Raw genomic sequence first — 18,013 nt, 5'->3', positions numbered from 1 at the left:
TATGCTCACTCTTGGTACTGGGGCTGAATCATCCCCTCCAACAACTGCCAGGACTGAAACTTGGAGAAGCGGGCTTCAGAAGGAAAACTGGGGTTTCTAAAGGAAGGTGGAATATATGCTGGCTGGGAGAAAACATAACCCTTCTGTATGTCAAATGTTATATACCCTCCCTGGTCACACCCACTGGGATTCTGCTTCTTTAGGTCTGGGGAGGGGTCCAAGCATTTGTATTTTTAGGAAGAATGCCAAGGGCATTTTGATTTACAGCCAAGATTGGGAATGACTGGTTTATGGAATTTGCTCTAACCTCCCTGGAATAAGAAGGGGGCCCATTTCACAAATGTGATTCTAAAGTTTCTCAGCTAAAAGGCATTGACAGGAGTTCACATCCATTATGTTGGAGACTGTGGTAGGGGACATCTGTTACACTGTACGCTCAGCATCCTTTCCTTCCTCCCACCTAAGGGCCATCAATTTCACGGCCCTGCCTCTCCTACTTCAGGGCTGACCATGTTACTCAGGAGAGCAAATCAGAGTCATCCATCTCCTAGCTATTGTGATTGGTTCAAGAATGGGTACCTGACTCAAGTCACGCCATAGAAGTCCTTTCTGGGACTTTGTTTGGAGATGTCTGGGAAGTGTTGCTCCATTTACTTATACAAGTAAGGACCATGTGAGCCCAGAACTTGACAACAGTGTTTATCTCAAAGTGGGAAAAGACCTGCCTGTAAACAAACCAACCTAAAGGAGAGAAAAGGGACTAGTGATGTGTTGTTAGTGTCCTGAGTTTGGCCACAACTGAAGTTGACACAATGATTAGACTTTCAGTTGCCTGGGCCAACGAATTTCCTTTGTTCTGTTTAAGTCAGTTAGGGTTGTGTTTCTGTAACTGGAACCAGAGGAGTCCTGATTAACTCAGTGTGAATTACAACCACCTCAACTTTAAGATGAGGTAAAGAGTGGCATAAGAAATGTCTTGAACTTTGAAGAATAATCCATCCCATATATCTGTACAAGTATTATATTCAAGTCAACCTGTATACTGAATACCTTCTAGGTACAAGGCATGGTGTGAGACACTATGGGACAAGTAAGGAACATCTTAAAGATGAATAAGACATGGTCCAGCCCTTGAAGCCTGTAAAATGCTGTGCAGTCATTCTTAAACTTTGTGCATAAATAAATATCACCTGGGGAACTTATCCCTAGTTCTCTGGGTCTCAGTCCCAGAGACTGATTTATTAGGTCTGGGGTAGGGACAAAGAATCTGCATTTTTTTCAAGTTTTCCCCACCCTTCATCTTGCAGGTGATTCAGACCCCACTTTGAAACTGATCTAGTAGGAGAGAAGGAGAGAAGAGCAACAATGAGGCAGAAAAAAATTCGAAGAAATAATGCTGAAAATGTGATGAAAATTTGCTGAAAGACACAAACCCCCAGATTCAGGGTGCTTAATGAACACCAAGAAGAATACAGATATGAAAGTTCATGCTGAAGTCAACCTGAAGAGCAAGTCATGAAAGCAGCAAGAGAAAAACAACATATTACAAACATGGGCAAAGATTGGATTAATGTTTGACGTCCCATTGGAAAACACAGAGCAGAAGAGTGAAGCCACATAATTAAAATGTTGAAAGAGAGAAAAATAATTGTCAACTTAGAATTCTACATCCAGTATGAATGTATTCTACATTCATCAAGAATGAAGGATATTATCAGATAAAAGAAAACTAAAAGTATTTGTTTTGCCAGCAGTTCTGCTTGTAAGAAATGCTAATGGAAGTTCTTCAGGCCAAAGGGAAATGCTACCAAATGGAAACTTCTTGCCTTAGAAAAGAATGAAGACCATTGCAAATGTTAAATAGTATGAATACCAAAAAAGTCTATGTTTTTGCTATTTCCCTTTTAATTTCTTTATAATACATATCTCTGTTTAAAAAAATATTATAACACTGTCTTGGGTATAATGTATGCTGACTTCATACAGATAACAATTATAGCATGAAAGATGGGGGAATGTGGTCCTATACAATTACAGTATTTCTACATTTTACATGAAGTGGCACAAGGCTAATTGTAAGTGGACTATGAAAAGTTGAGACTATACATTGTAAAGCAACCATTAAAAAATAATGCAAAGATGTATAGTTAAAAGTTAATGCAAAAATTAAATAGAATTATAAAACAAATTGTTATGGACTGAATTGTGTTCCCTCTCCCCCAAATTCATATGTTGAAGTCCTAGTCTTCAGAACCTCAGAATGTGACTGTATTTGAAGTTGGGGGTCTTTAAAGAGGTAGTGAAGTTAAAATGAGATCATTAGGGTGGACCTTAATCCAATATCACTGATGTCTGCATAAGAAGAGGAAATCTGGACACAGATGGGCATAGAGGAAAAGACTATATGAAGACACAGGGAGAAGATAGCTAACTAGAGGCCCAGAAGTGAGGCTGCAGAAGAAACCAACACTTTGATCTCTTCAGACGTTTAGCCTCCAGAACTGTGAAAACATTAATTTCTGTCATCTAAGCCACCGAGTCTGTGGTACTTTGTTATGGCAGCCCAAGCAAACTAATACACTAGTTAATACTTTTTAAAAGGGAGAAGAGGAGGAATAGAGGAACAAAAAAATCAGAGGAAATTAATTGAAAATAAACAATAAAATGACAGATCGAAGCCCAATCATAAAAAATTATATTAAATAGTAATGGTATAAACATTCTAATTAAAAGGCAGAGACTTTCAGATAAAAAAAGCAAGACCCAATAATGTCCCTTCTACAAGAGACACTCTTCACATATAAAGACACAGATAAGTCAAATATAAAAGGGTGGAAAAATATATACAAAATCTGCCAACAGTCAGTGTAAGAAGGCAGGAATGACTATACTAATAGGAAATAAAATAGGTTTAAAGTTTTAAAAAAAAGGGAAAATTTCAAAATGATAAAAGGGTAATTTCAACAGGCAGACATAATAATTGTGTATGTGGCTAATAATAGAGCTTCCAAATAAATGAAGCAAAAATTGACAAAATTAAAGGGAGATATAAAAGATTCTACAATTATATTGTAGACTTTAATATTCCTCTCTTAACAATTGAGAAAACAATTAGCAAAGCCATAGAAGATTTGAGCAACACTATCAATCACAATGACTTAATTTGTATTTATAGAAAATTATATTCAACTGCAGAATATAAAATTCTTCTCAAGAGCACCATAATGAACCCAACTTCAGTCTATTTACAAAGATTGAAATCATACAGGTTATGTTCCCTAATCACATGGAATTAAATATCAATAACACTAAGATATCTAGGAAAGTTCCCAAATATTTGGGGATTAAACAGAACACATTTCAAAGAAGAAGCCATGAAATAAATTAGAAAATGTTTTAAACTGAATAATAATGATAATAAAACACGTAAAAATTTATGGGATGCAGTTAAAGCAGTACTTAGAGGAAAATTTGTATCTTTAAAAGTTTATGTTAGAATATAAAAAAGATTTATATCTTAATTATCTAAGATTCCACTGTAAGAAATTAAGAAAACCAAATTAAAAGGAAGGAAACAATAAACAAAAATCAATGAACTAAAACAAACAATAGAGAAATCAATGAAACTAAAAGCTGGTTCTACGCAAAGGTCAATAAAATTGATAAATATTTAGCTAGACTGATCAAGAAAGAAAAAAAGGATAAAAGACTAATTTTCAGTATAAGTCATGGAAGAGGGAACATCATTACAGATCCTAAAAATAATAAAAGGGTAAGGAAGAGAATAGTATGAACACCTTTATGACATAAATTTGACAACTAGATGAAAAGAGCAAATGACTTGAAAAGCACAACTTAAAAGAATGGATGTGTGTTATACAGTAGGAAACAGCTGAACTGTCTGCTTCCAGTGCCCATGCTCCTAAGCACACCATCCATAATATAAAGTCTACTTATGAGTATTCTCATTCCTGTTTTAGTCTAACATGAAGAAATATTCTAAGTTAACTATTCAAAGGTGAAGTGAATTCCCTCTAAGGGTTTACACAGAAGCTGGGTGGCCACTGGGTGGGGGGAGGTTGTGGGAGAGATTCAAACCTCAAAATGTCTTATTTATATCTTGCACCCCTCAAATATTGGAATCATTACTTTTACAGATGTGTGGCCGGAGGGAGGGGTCAAGTGTTGGGAAGGACCTTGCATCATTTGATTGCAGCTCTTTTTAAAAAATTTTTAAAAATTAAATTAAATTAATGTATTTATTTATTTATTTTGATTGCAGCTGTTTTAAAAAATTTTTTTAATTATGTATTTATTTATTTATTTTGATTGCAGCTCTTGATTGTGAATCCTGGAACCCTGCTCTTGGCAATCTTGAGTAAAAGAGACTTTATGGTAAGGCTATCAGGAGCTCATGGAATTGTTGGAAAGGCTGCAAAACACAGGAGAGGAACAGGCAGGACCAAGGACACTGCAGAAGGAGGCAGGAATGAACTCAGCTGTGTCTTTTAGTCACTCTGAGCTCAAATTCCAGAGAGAGAGCCCCTGTTGTCCTAGCTTGGGTCCCTCCTACGCCCTCTCCTAGGCCAGAGGTAGGTCTTACCTGATCAACAACACTGATGTGGTCCCTAAGACACATACAATGGGGGAAGAGAAGTCATAGTCCTTGGACTGGATATGGAAGGAGAGATTAGAAAATCATTCATTCATCCAGAAAATGTTTAATTTGTGCCTACGGGGACCAAGCTCTAGGATGGCCACCTGGACCAGACCCAGGTAGGAAAGGTTAGAAGAGACAAATTCTGGCTGGCAGGGATCTGCGGCTAACTTTGTCCACACCCCGAGCAGGCAGTGGGGTCCAGTGGATGCCGGATAGACTTGGGTTGGCATCTCAGCTCTGCTCCTCTCTGGTGACTTTGGACAGGTCCATTCACTGCTCTGAGCCTGTTTTCTCCTCTATGAAATGAGAATAAGAATCCCTACCTCCAGGGCAGGAAGCTGTGTGGTAGAGCCTGAAGATTATATAACTTTGGGGGATCCTTTTTGGGAATAAGGATAGATATAGGTCTGACTGTTGCCAGTGTTACCACACAGGCCCTTATGAGCTTTCTCCAGGGGCCTCTCTTTAACTTTAATAGCTTCAAGGTAAACCCACTTTTACTTACCTGCAGCGTTTTTATCTTTATTTTTTTTATGATGAAATGAAATAAGGCACGTAAAGAACTCAGTGCCGTGTCCCAGCGCAGGAATGCTCGTTACAAACAGCTAACAGTTAAATAGCACTTTCCGTGAGCCAGACAATGCTCTAAGCACTTAATAGAAACTAACTTGTTTAATCCTCACAGTGGATTTATTGGGGAGTTGCAATAGACTACTCCATTTTACAGATGAGAAAATCGAGGCCCCGAGGGTTAAGTGATCTGTGTCACGTCTCCCAACTTGCGAGTGATCTGACAATCTGGCTCCAGGGTCCTGGCTCTTAACCACTTGGACTTTATGGCTCTTGTTGAAAGGCAGGGGTTTTTATGACCTTTTCTTGAATATCATGAGCATGCCCCATTGCAAGAAAGCCTCTCTAAGCAAAATGAGACCTTTATCCTGTAATGTTGGTGAAAGCCCCTTTGGAACCCCAGAAGCCTGCTTTCTGAAGGTCGCACTCCTGGTGAAAGAAAACTTCTCCTCTCCCAGGGACCTCGTGTGAAAACGCTACCCCCCAGAACACGTTACACGTGACCTGCTTGCCAGAGTCCCAATTCCCCGACATTACACAGTGAACTCGGAACTCAATTAACTTCCGCCTCTACTTTATATGATCTCTAATGGGAAAACCGGGGACAAATCCAGTTGTATTTTCCATGTAATTTACCTACCCGTAGAAGCAGACTTGTAGACACTGTCTTATGTGCGGAACTTGCCCCCTATGGTTCTTTCCAAGGTGGGATTTGTCCTCCTATGGGGGATGGCCATGGCCCGCCTGCAGGGTGACGACTGAGGTTGCTGAAGGGTTAACTCTGCCCATTTGCTAGAAGCACTTGGGCCGTTTGCTACAAGAAGCAAAGTTTTTTTAAAAAAAAAAATGCAGGGCATGGTGTGCAGTGGCCCTTGGTACAAGCAACCTCTTATCTCAGCTGAGGAATGAAATCATTTGAATGAATCGCAGCAAAGGGCATGATGACCAGAGGGGCCATCTTGTCCTGGAAAAGCATCTCTGGGTCCTTACACGAATTAGAGGAGCATCTATCACTTGAATGGGTTTTGCTGGAAAACGTGATTACCAAATTGCTTTCATAGGGTTGTTTTCTAGATCTGACCTTGAAGGCAATGCTTCTCCCCTCTCTCCCCACTCTCTGCAAAGCTGTTAACTCATCAAATTTGAAGGCAATTCAGAATCTTCAGTCTCCTTCAAATCCTGCAGTGGCTTCTCGTGGCCCTTGGGAGAAAGCCTCAGGTGGTTCAGACGCCCTGCAGGACCTGCTTCTGCGGGCCTGACCTCCCAGGGTCACCTCTCACATTGTCAGCTCTGATGCAGCACCTCGAGTCCTGAATGTTCCCCAGGTCCTCCAAAGCATCACAAGTTCTCTTTGGTCTTCACAGCCTTTGCCTGGAACTCTCCTTTCCTTCCTTCTTCTCCCAGAATCAGTTATTTTTTTTTTGCTGACTCAGCATGATTGCTTTTTCTGGTAATAGCATCTCAGTCTCCTTGGGAACCCACCCTCTCCCAGATCTGTCTACATAATTTGGGTAGATGTGATCACACTACGGAAGTGGAATAGGACCTGCGCCTGGCATATATATAAATACATACATACATACATATCTCTTACTGGCTGTTTCTCTGGAGCCCTATTAAAAGCCTGCTACTTCACAGCATTTACAAGTACAAGCTATTGTACCAATCCAAGATTTGCAATAATTCTTAAGAATGAAATAAACAACAGCTTCCTAGGAATGAAATCCCTGAGTGAGCTGGACAATGGAGATTGACATACCCACACTCCCCTTTCTTCTCCACTGCGGGGTCTAGAAAGCTGCAAACTACGTTTTCCAGCCCCTACCCCATCCGCCTTTAGAGGGCTTCCTCTAGATTCTACCGACAGGAGGCGTTGTGGAGTTAATGGAAGGAGGGAGAGAAAAGGCCATTTTCCCAGCCCCTGGTGATACCTCTAACAGGTGACAGTGGCAGCACCAGCCGTGGTGGCAGAGTGACATGTGGCTTCTGACCCTGCCCAGGCAGCCGGTTCCCATCAGCAGCAGACTCAGAGGCACCACGCCTGTGGACTCTGCTAACCTCACATCCTCTGTTTCGTTCCTCCAGCCCGGTCAACACCTTAATAATCAATTCCCTGCATTAAATTCCCTCAGTGAAATACGAAATTGGATACTTACTGATAAAATGAACTGGTGTAATACACACTTCGGTGTTATCTACCCTAGCCCATGGTCTGCTTCGCTGAGAACATCCTCCAGTGACCCATGGAAGGAATCCCGGAAGCCAAGTGTTCACCATGTGGCTCCCCCCACCCCCCTCTTTGGCCATTGTTGACTCACCTGATTGAAGACGAACGGTCAGATTTGTCCTCCAGGGAATTAGAACATGTGACCCTCAATCACTGAGTGGTCTCTGCTATTGCTCAAATTTAAAACAGGTCCATATGCTCAGTGCAGCAGGTCTTACCTGGGGTGACACTATCCACTATGGCAATGTCTGGAGACGTTTTTTTGGTTGTCACAACTTGGGAGGTGCTACTGCCATCTAGTGGCTGGAGGCCAGGGATGCTGCTAAACGTCCGGCAATGCACAGGACAGCCTCCACCACAAAGAATGAGCCAGCCCCAGATGTCAATAGCAATGATGCAGAAGCTGGAGGCTTGGAGGCGGCCATGCTTGCCCACATGCCTGCTGGGAAAAAAAAAGTAGCGGCAAGTGAAGGAGGAAACAATGCAGACACATCCAGGTGGTGGATATACAGGGAAATTGTATTCTCTGATTAACTGATTCCTCATGAGCCCTCTTCCACTGAAAGAAATTTACTCATCTCTATTTGGTTAAAATGTTGTCTAGTGAGAATGAATGAACCACAGCTTCATGAAACAACATGGATAAATCTCAGCAATAAAATGTCACATTTGAAAAGCCAGACCCTTTAAATTACTGACAATATAATATTAGTTTTATAAAGCTCCTGCCAAGCGAATTTTTTACAAATGTTGCCTAGGGAGACATACATATTTGATAAAACTATGACATAAAAAGTTGAAAGGTAGGGGGCTTCCCTGGTGGCACAGTGGTTGAGAGTCTGCCTGCCGATGCAGGGGACACGGGTTCGTGCCCCGGTCCGGGAAGATCCCACATGCCGCGGAGCGGCTGGTCCAGTGAGCCATGACCGCTGAGCCTGCGCGTCCGGAGCCTGTGCTCCGCAACGGGAGAGGCCACAACAGTGAGAAGCCCACGTACCGCAAAAAAAAAAAAAAAAAAAAAAAAAAAAAAGTTGAAAAGTAAACACAAAATTGAGAACGTGGTCCCCTTGGGGCAGGGTGGAGGGAGGCAGGGTGACCGATGGGAGAAGGGAGAGTATAGGGTCAGTGGTGTTAGTAATATTTTGAGGGTTAACTTGGATACTGGGTTCACAGACCTTTGGTTTATTCTTATGCTTTATAATGTATATTTTTACATATAATTTTTTTTTTTTACATATAATTTTTGAATGAATCAAATATTACAGGGGTCAGGGAACTCTGGCCCACTGGCCAAATCTGCCTGTGGCCTGTTTTTGTAAGAACTTCAGGCTAGTTTTGTTTTTTATGATTTTGAAATGGTTAAGGAAAATCAAAAGAATATTTCATGACCCTTGAAAATTATATGAAATTCAAATTTCAGGGACTTCCTTGGTGGCGCAGTGGTTAAGAATCCACCTGCCAATGCAGGGGACACGGGTTCGCGCCCTGGTCTGGGAAGATCCCACATGCTGCGGAACAACTAAGCCCGTGGCCACAACTACTGAGCCTGCACTCTAGAGCCCGCCAGCCACAACTACTGAAGCCCGCAGGCCTAGAGCCCGTGCTCCGCAACAAGAGAAGCCACCGCAATGAGAAGCCCATGCACCGCAATGAAGAGTAGCCCCCACTCGCCGCAACTAGAGAAAGCCCACATGCAGCAACAAAGACCCAACACAGCCAAAAATAAAATAAAATAATAAATAAATTAATTAACAAACAACAAATTTCAGTGTCCATAAAGTCTTATTGGAACACAGCCACGTCCATTTGTTTACAAATGCCTAAGGCTGTTTTCTGAGTACAACAGCAGAATTGAGTATTCATGATGGAGACCGTATAGCTTGGAAAACTTAAAATATTTACTCTCTGGCCCTTTATAGAAAAAGTTTGCTGACCCCTTAAATATTACCTTAAAGAAGAAAAATATTTTTAAAATAAATTTATTTATTTTTTACAGACTCTAGGTGTGCAGGCTTTGGTAGTTGTGGTGCAGGGGCTTAGTTGCTCTGCCGCACGTGGGATCTTCCCGGACCAGGGCTTAGAACCCGTGTACCCTGCATTGGCAGGCGGATTCTTAACCACTGTGCCACCAGGGGAGTCCCAAGAAAAGAATTTTTAAACCATTTTATAAAAAGAGTCTAATCTAGTGATTCAAATGCTTCTTCTAGGTAATGCTCAGCTGTTGGGTTAATCAGGTCCCCTATTTCTGTGTCTGCTCTGCCGAGATGATCTCCAGGTGCTGGGGGGCAGGGTGAGTGCAGGCGCCCCGAAGGGAAGACGTCCTTGCATCCACAGCTTGTCCTGCTGTCATGGCTCCTTGGGTCCCTAGAGGCCCTGGGGGTCTCCACAGTGGAAGCTGATGGCTGATGTAGCAGGACATCTGTTCTTCCTCAGCTTGGCCAGAACCTGACCATTAACTTGTTCTCTGCTTAGCTTTGGGACCCTTTGAGCCAAGCCCCTCCCCCTCTGAGTGGCTGCTGTGCCTCCCCTTTACCCCCAACCCTCATTGGCCTTCTGGTCGGGGCAGTCCACCTTCCACCCCAGGCTCTGCAGTGAGTCACGCTGCCCTCACCGTCCCAGGTACCATAACACGTGTGCTAGATTTCGACTTAGCTGCCTTCTGAGTCCCAATCTATGAAGCCACAGGGACTGCCAGGTCTCATCCTTACTATGTAGGAACCAGGAATAGCAGGGGAAAGCAAAAAGCCAAGGCTGCCCTTGGCCTCACCAACTTGCTGCTCCAAGTTCCTTCCACTGTGACATCCCTGGGTATAGACAAGTTAGCAGGAGGAAGCCAGAGAGTTTTTCAGAGTTGTACATGGAAATTGAGGCTCCGGAGCCTCGACTTCTGAGCCTCTTCCCTCAGACTCGTCCACACCTGTCTGATGCAAGGCCCCTGTCTCCTAGCCCAAGTCCATGGCGGAAAATGAAGACGCAAACATCCTCTTTTCTCTTCTTCTCTCCGTCAAGTCATTCCTTGCCCCATCTGGTGATAATAAGTCTACAGACTTGGATCCGAGGAAGGAAGCTGCACGTATTTAAAGGACAATATCCAGGTGTACCTTCTTCTGCAAATAATTGCAGAGAGGAGACACCATGTTGTCCCAGAAGGAGAGATGCCATTGTCTTCGCCCCAATAGCTTTTCATTCTTTTTTTTTTTTTTGCGGTACGTGGGCCTCTCACTGCTGCGGCCTCTCCCGTTGCGGAGCACAGGCTCCGGACGTGCAGGCTCAGCGGCCGTGGCTCACAGGCCCGGCTGCTCTGCGGCATGTGGGATCTTCCCGGACCGGGGCACGAACCCGCGTCCCCTGAATGGGCAGGCGGACTCTCAACCACTGCGCCACCAGGGAAGCCCCTAGCTTTTCATTCTTGTCTTGGACTTGCTGAGGTGGCCTGCATGTTCGGACTTTGGAGTCCATAGAACATCTCTGATTCCTTATAACAAATTCCTGTGTTTGGTTTAGAAGGGCCCCATTGCAACTTTAATTTTCTCTTACTTTCAGTAAAGAGCCGACCTAACCCAGCCCACCTCTCAAAGAATTCTGTAATGCAGTCACATCTTTTAGTAGACATGTCCTTGATGAGGGGAGGCGAGGAAAGTTCTTCCTAAGCACTAATATTTCACTGTTGATGATGTCTTTAAACACCACCCTCCCACCCCAGTACACATAGTTACTCAGACACTTGGTCCCGAATTAAAATCAGTTTCTCCCCTTCATCCTCAACTCTTCAGGGGTGTTGAATGATTTTTAAAGTAGACAGTCTGGGAGAAATAATGAAAAAGATTAAAGTGTATTTACTCAACAGACTCACATGCAGACAGATGGAAGACAAACAAAAAGTCTGGCTCAAGGTAGCAAATCATCATGGCAGCCATCGTTTCTTCAGATGCTGCTGTGTGCCGGAGACTGAGCTGAGTCTGTGACACACCTTAGCCCATTTAATACCATCAACATGGGATCTAGCTATTACTATTCTCATTATATAGATGAGGAAACCAGGGCAGAAAGGGGTTATATGATTTGCACAACCTGATCCTTTAACTTGCGCTGGAAGAGCTCAAACTGGAACACAGGTTTGGTACCAAACCCTCAGCTCCTTAGCATGTGGCTACGCTGCATAAAGTATACACCAGAGGTCGCAAAGTGTGGCCCGCGGGCCACCCGTTTTTGCAAATAGTTTTCATTGGAACACGGCCACACCCATTCCCTTATGTATTGCCTGTGGCTGTTTTTGCGATTTTAACAATGGCAGACTCAAGTAATTGGAAAGAGACTGTCTGGCCTGCAAAGTCTAAAATATTTACTATGAGGCCCTTTACAGAGAAAGTTTGCTGACCCCTGGTGTATACAATATTTTATCAAGTGTAGAAAAGCAAACCACAAACTGTAGCTGTATGGCTCCCCCCCAAACGCAATACATGGATAATGGTTAAACAAGGCCAGGAAAAATAAACGTGTATATATGTTTAAGCAAATGGATTAAAGATGTGTTTTTTTCCCCCTGAGGGGTGGGAAGGCTTAAAGTTGTTCTAATAATAAATAAAAATTCAAATTAAGAAGCCAATTGATTGGATTTTTTAAAAAACTGAAACAGAAATTGGAACACCTCTGCTTGAGTTGGATGGTGTTTGTGAAACACACAAGTGTAGTCTCCTCGGGTTAAAACTCAGCCCTCCTGCGAGATGATCTGGCTCTTGCTAACTTGTCAGGAGAGAGAATTCGGGGGCATCTCAAAAGGCAAATCATTGCAAAATGTAGGAAACACTGAGATCAAGGGCTCCAGTCTGCTGGGGAAATTTGAAATTTTTATTGTCTTGGAATTGGACATTTTGAGTTTTCCAAGGATAACCTGGGAGCAGGGCTGGGGGGTGGGTGGTCAGGAGAAGAAATGGGTGATGAAACTGCCCAGTCTTGTTCAATTACTTTCTTCTTAACCCGTTTTGCTGTAGCTTAGAAAGAAAACATAGGCAACGTCGTTGGGAACACAGATTCTGCCACTGATGAGCTGGGTAACTCTGGATGTGACCTCTCTATTGTTGCATTTGAAAAATGGGGAAAATAATAGGGTTAGGGTTAGTTGGGAGGAGTAAGTGGGATCGTGCTTGTAAAATGCCCAGAACAGGGGTCTGGTGCAGACATTTCTTTTTATTATTTTTGAACTCTGTCATTCATGGATGGATACCAATCTCAGGCCACAAACTCAGGTCAGCAACAGAGGCCACATTCCTTTATGTTCTATACATCAATATTTCACAAAGTGTATGAAAAAACTCCAATGACTTAGGTGAGAGCAGGTTTTGATGTACGGACCTGGCTTTAGATAACATTTACTCCCATGGAGAGAAATGTATCCCCTCGTCCATTCTCCGTCCTTGGGGTGCTAGTCTGTCTTAACATATAACACTGACCCGTGTTTTTTGGTAACAGAGGAAAGGGCTCAGGAAGGCAAAAATACTTACATAGAATTTATTAACATAGCTTGACCCTAATTGGATATCATTTGTCCGTTACCTCTGCTTAAGACAGGTGATATCTTAAAGTGATAGCTCTGTTTTGATTAGTGACATGGCATTCTTTTTAAGAATAACTTTGTCAAAGGAAAATGTAATATGGATTTAAAGAAAATATTAACTAAGTGTTCGAACAATTGGTTTGTTCTTATAACGTATATGAGGTGGTTGTGGTTATTATGGTAAAAACCTTGGTTGGGAGGTAGTGTTGCCAGATTTTGCAAGAATACAAGACGCTCTGTTAAATGAGAATTTTAGATAAACGGATAACTGTTTAGTATAAGTAGGTCCCAAATATTGAGGGGAGGGTGGGGAGAGGGTGCTCAGGAGAGAGACAGAAGTAACAGCTCCCGAAAGCTTGCTCAGCTAATATCTTCTAAGCAATATTTGGGGCATACTAATACTGAGAAATTATTTGCTATTTATCTGAAATTCATATTTAACTGCACATCCTAGAGTTATCTGGCAACTCTGCATACAGGTGGTTTGCTCATGATTGAAATTTTAGAAATGCAGCTCTAAATCTATCTCATTTCCAGTCTGTCCTGAGCCTGGAATTGGACCCACACCCCTGGATTGTAGGAAGATTTGAGGTTCTGGAGTTTGAGGTAGTACCAGTCACTGGTACACGCTGGTTGCACATGAGGGGTTCACTGTTCCAGCCCATAGGGCCCCTTTAGATACAGTGGCTCTGATGCCCCCTTCCAGGTTTGGGGCAGGAGACCTTGGCTAAAACGCGGAGCTAAAGCGACAGATGTGGAGGGTGGTGGCAGCCTCCTTGGAAACCTACCATATCCTCAGGGCACTGCCAGGGAGCCATCCCTGTGGCTCTGGAACCCACAGAATTCTCTCTCTCTTCTTTTACCCAGCTTGGGGAAATCTCTTCTTAGTCTAGAAAAATCCCAGTTCTCTATAAATGGGCTCCGGTTTTTGGAAATAAAATCCAGGAAGACTTGCCAAAAAAACCTCCTGAAACAAGGTCTCACAGAGCCATATGAATGGGGGAGAAGAAACAGGATGGAATGCGTGGAAATTCATAATGCAAATATCTGAAACAGCCAGCCTTCCAAAGGCAATTAGAAGCCACCACCAAACAACTAGTACGGAAACTCCCCATCATGTCGAAGCACGCCACAGCTCTTTTGCCCAAGTCCAGCATGGAGTGTCTCTCTAGATGTGCCTGTCTTAGGGATGCTGCCTCCCTTTATCCCAAGAGATTGGGAGCCAGCTCACCTGAGTTAGATCATGTGTTAGCTGAGTGACACTGGGGAAGTTTAAACTCCCCGGAACTCAAGTTTCCTTATCTGTAAAATATGCCTCCAACCTTACCAACTGGCTTATTATGAGCATTAAATGAGTTAATACATGTAAAGGGCTTAGAAGAGTGCCTGGCACGTGCCCAACCACTCTATTTGTGCTAGCTATTATTTTTATCTTTTGTGCCAAAATACTTTCATGTCACCTTTCCAGGGGACCCTCTATATTATCTTACCAACATGTTTAGGTCTATTAACAATAAACACATACTCGATTTTTTTTTTTTTTTTTTACAGATTGTAAGCATTTTCACATTCAGTAAATGGGCTAATGTACAAAATAACTCTGCTAGATGGGGATTGCTATCTCCCCATTTCACAGATGAGAAAAATGAGGCTAAGAGAGGTATGTCAGTTATCTATCGCTGTGTGACAAATCACTCCAACACTTAGTGGGATAAAACAACAACGATTTCTTCTTTCTCATGGTTCTGGTTGGATAGGCAGTTTCTCTGCTGATTGACCAGGGCTTACCAATGTGGCTGCATAGCTGGGAGATGGGTTGAGGCTTAAAGGGCCCAAATAGACTCTTCCATGTCTGGATGGCTGTTGACTGGGGCACCTTGATCCTCCTCCACAGAGTGTCTCATCCCCCAGGAGGCTAGACCCACCACCTTACGTGACAGTCTCAAAGTTCCAAGAAGGTGAAGGCAGAAACTTCAAGGTCTCTTAAGAACAAGCTCTGGAACCCCACATCATATTGGTTGAAGCAAGTCACAAAGTCAAGCTCAAATTCAAAGGGGTGGAGAATTAGACCGCTCCTCTGGATGGGAGAAGCAGCAGTCATGTTCTAAAGGGCTGTGTATGCTGGATGGGAGGAATCTCTGGCCATTACACAGTTAATCAGGAGAGGGCTGGGAAAGACAGAAGCAGGCAGTCTCAGGGAAAATATTTTAAAGAAGAGGCAGCGGCCTGTAATTCAGTTACAATTCCGAGACACGTCTGGTGTCATTTGTAGCCAGGGCCTGTGGTTTGCTCTGGCATGGATGCCCGTGTTAGTCTGTTCGGGCTGCTATAACGAACTACCAGAAACCGGGAGGCTTACAAACAACAGAAATTGATTTCTCATGGTTGTGGAGGCTGGAAGTCCAAGATCATGGTGCCAGCAGATGCCGTGTCTGGTGAGGACCTGCTTCCTTGTTCTTAGCTAGTGCCTTTTTGATGTGACCTCACGTGGCAGAGGGGTGAGGGAGCTCCGTGGGGCCTTATTTTAAATAATTTAATTTAATTTAATTTTTATTTATTTATTTTTGGTTGCATTGGGTTTTTGTTGCTGCGCACTGGTTTCTCTAGTTGCAGCGAGCGGGGGCTACTCTTCGTTGCGGTGCGCGGGCTTCTCAGTGCAGTGGCTTCTCTTGTTGCAGAGCACGGGCTCTAGGCGTGCGGGCTTCAGTAATTGCAGCACATGGGCTCAGTAGTTGTGACTCATGGGCTCTAGAGCACAGGCTCAGTAGTTGTGGTGCACGGGTTTAGTTGCTCCGTGGCCTGTGGGATCTTCCCGGACCAGGGCTTGAACCCGTGTCCCCTGCATTGGCAGGTGGATTCTTAACCACTGCACCACCAGGGACGTCCCCATGGGGGCTTTTTTATAAGGGCACTAATCCCAATCCACTCCCAAAGGCCCACATCCTAATACCATTGCCTTGGGGACTAGGATTTCAACATACAAATTTTGGGGGGATAGAAACATTCAGTCTGTAGCCATGCCTGTGTGCAGTCTCTACCCTCAAGCTGGGGTCCCTGTTGGGTGATATTCTGTGGGTTCTACTTTCTCTGTCTGGGCTGAGAACACTCCCTCTATTTCTTGAGAAGCTCTAATTTTTTAGCCTTCGAATTACCTTTTCAATGAAAACTTCTTCCCTCGACAACCTTCAGTCATTCAGTAAACACTCTGGGGGCTTCGAATACAATCTTCATGGTGACAGCTCCCTCTGTTTACCTCCAGCCCAGACTTTTCCCTGCATTCCAGACTCAGTCCCCTACCATCTACTCAACACCTGCTATTGTGTGTCTAATGGGCATTTCAAACTTCATGGTCCGAACTAACTCCTGGTCTGACCCAAGCCAACATCATCTCTCACATGGCTCACCGTATATAGAATCCTCAACTAGTCCCCACTCCATGATCTATTTTCAATACAGTTTCCTGAGTAGTCCTATTAAAACCTAAAACAGAACTTCTTGTTTCTCTGCCCAGAACCCTCCAGCTGCTTCCCATCCCATTCAGAGTAAAAGCCAAAGTCCTTATAATGGTGCACAAACCCTGAATGGTCTTTCCTTCCCAATTCCCATCACTTCTCTGACGCATCTTATCCCACTCCCTCGGCTCTAGCAACCCTGAAGCTACTCCTTGGAAACTGTAGGGATCTCAAGATCTTGGTCCTTGCTATTGCCTGTGCCCGAATGCTCCACCCCCGTAAGATGGCCTGATGGAAAAGCTGTGACCAGCAATTATCTTTCCCTGGGGGAATTTGAATTTGAAACTAAACTCATTGGTTTCTTGGGAGCAATTAAAATGATGATTCCAAAACTCTTTTATTTAGTCATGAATAAAATTAAATTTCTAATCAGAAGCCACACATTTTTAATTGCAACTTAAGAAAAAGGGAAATTTTGAACTACGAATGCAAGTCCTTCAAAATACAAAGCCTTGAGCCAGCCATTCCATTTGGTTATCTACATTAAGGTGAAAACTGTTGGAAGCTTGTTAGTCAGACCTTGAAGACTTCAAAAATGTTAATATAAGCAGGGTGGATGGGAAGGTTCTTTTCTATCAGATTTATGCATATCCTATAACTTGTCCTCAAAAAATTTAATTCAACTGTATGTTTTTTTAATGTAACCTTGAGTTTGAATTTACAAACCAACCTCTTACTATTTAACTCAATGGCAATGACTTCATTCATCTTCTTAATCTCTTGGACTTAGGGGAAAATAAAGCCTATTTTCTTCCAGGTGTAAATTACAAAGCAAGTAAAAATAAATTATGGTTATAGCAGAAGGAATTAAGATGATCTCCACTTTCCCCACTGTGTTCAGTGGCATCAGTAGTGGAAAAGGCAGAAAGAGGTGGGTGATGAAGAGGCCTGACGGCCACTCCTGCTTCTGTAACTAAACCCAAGTTTTCGGGGAACACAACGGATATTGCACCAGATGGACTTGAGTTCAAGTCCCTGCTCCTGCCTTTTCCAGCCTTGTGACCTTAGGCAGATCGTTGTACTTCCTCTCTGCCTTTCTCTCCTCAACTGTAGAAATAATGTCCTTGTATCAAGGTGGTTATGGGTCTGAAATGAGATGATGCCTGTGAACTGTTTACTTAGCACAGGGTGTGGCCCAGAATTAATTGTTAGGCTCTTTCTGAAGTCGTCTAATTCACCTCGGGATTTCTTTGATCCTTGAAAACATTCAGAGCCCAAAGGAGCAATGAGTCCCAGACTGGTCGGATCACTTGCTCAAGGTCCCAAAGCCAGGGAATGGTAGAGAAGGTATTTGAACCCACGTATGTCTGACTCCATCTAGCGCTCTTTCCAAGTCCATGAGTTTTTCTGGAACTTCAACTGCTCAGTAACCACCTTCATCTCACACTTTTCACCAGATATGCACACCACCTGCAATATTATTTTCTTAAAGGATTTCTTTAAATCAATTCATTTTATTACTGCAATAAATTTATTTAAATATGAAACGT

At 43.1% G+C, this 18,013-nt stretch overlaps 1 protein-coding gene across 1 annotated transcript in view; it reads right to left on the bottom strand.

The window, feature by feature from the left end:
- The window catches only part of EYA2 (EYA transcriptional coactivator and phosphatase 2), a 287,148-nt gene extending 279,443 nt beyond the window's left edge, over positions 1 to 7,705 (bottom strand). The window contains exon 1 of the mRNA XM_067708330.1: positions 7,549 to 7,705. The gene's annotated coding sequence lies outside the window, so the exon portion shown is untranslated. The remainder of the gene's footprint in view (positions 1 to 7,548) is intronic.
- Positions 7,706 to 18,013: the final 10,308 nt, after the last annotated feature.

The sequence above is a fragment of the Pseudorca crassidens genome, chromosome 15, assembly GCF_039906515.1.
Source record: "Pseudorca crassidens isolate mPseCra1 chromosome 15, mPseCra1.hap1, whole genome shotgun sequence".
In the NCBI taxonomy this organism is placed as follows: Eukaryota; Metazoa; Chordata; class Mammalia; order Artiodactyla; family Delphinidae; genus Pseudorca; species Pseudorca crassidens.
This window is presented reverse-complemented; position numbering and strand designations above follow the sequence as displayed.